The sequence below is a fragment of the Panthera uncia genome, assembly GCF_023721935.1.
Source record: "Panthera uncia isolate 11264 chromosome C1 unlocalized genomic scaffold, Puncia_PCG_1.0 HiC_scaffold_4, whole genome shotgun sequence".
NCBI classification, from domain to species: domain Eukaryota; kingdom Metazoa; phylum Chordata; class Mammalia; order Carnivora; family Felidae; genus Panthera; species Panthera uncia.
Window position 1 is genome coordinate 27,164,187 of NW_026057585.1, and position 1,059 is coordinate 27,165,245.

A 1,059-nucleotide genomic window follows, 5' to 3' on the forward strand; every position below is an offset into this window, starting at 1 on the left:
TACTTTCCACTCCATTTTTCTATAAACCAAAAACTGCTCTAAAAAATAAAGTCCATTGATTTTTTAATGAAAAAAGAAGTAAAATAAAATAATACAAATCTTCAAACCTCAATACTTTTCTGATGGATTTTCCACCTGTATGTTTGCTGATTCTTCTTCCTCTGCTGAGTCCTTAACTAGTAACCATGACACGCCTTCCTCAGTCCTCTTTTTCTTCTCTCGTCTACTCTTCCTAAGTTAGTTCATCCACTTCCATGCCTTCAACTGTTACTTATCATCTATCACTTATCACTTAGTTCCTTCCTTTCTTCCACTGAAGATACCTACTCTCCATGTTCCCATCTTGGCTATACCTCTACCATTTTCTACCTTACTTCCATTTTCCATTTCAAGAACATCAGATAAATATGCTGTATTTTTACTTCCCAATCTGTCTGAATGCCCTTGCCCTTCATTTCATCTTTCCATATCTTACTCATTCTTTTTTTTATGTTTATTTTTGAACTGATAAGAACAGATACTACACTTGATCTTAGCCAAAAGGCCGAGAAGCGATTTTTTTATGTTTATTTTTGAAAGAGAGTATGCACGTATGAGCACGGGTGAGGGGCAGAGAGAGAGGGGGACTGAGGATCCCAGGCAGGCTCTGTGCTGACAGCATAGAGCCTGATGAGGGGCTCAAACCCACAAACTATGAGATCATGACCTGAGCCAAAGTCGTAAGTTCAATTGACTGGGCCACCCACGTGCCCCTCCATATCTTATTCAATCTTTAAGCAAATGTCCCAGAGCAAATGTCATTAGTTTTGTGAAGCTTCTCCTGGCTCAACAGTTGCATTAATTCACCATTTGCTTATAATCACAATCGGGGCTTTAAAAAAGGAAAAAAACACGACACAGTCTGGCTTATATTGTCATTAGTTGCATGTTTTGCTTACTTCCTTCACTAATCTGTGACTTATGGGGGGGCGGGGGTAGAAAATATGTACTACTCAATTTTGCATTGTCCTGTTAACAAGTATGGTACTAGGAGCATAGACAATAATAAACACTTCAGTT

The 1,059-nt window shown here is 38.5% G+C and overlaps 1 pseudogene; it reads right to left on the reverse strand.

Annotated features, from left to right (window-relative positions):
• Window positions 1-466: 466 nt before the first annotated feature.
• Window positions 467-556, reverse strand: LOC125913859 (uncharacterized; annotated as a pseudogene).
• Between the last annotated feature and the right edge of the window lie 503 nt (window positions 557-1,059).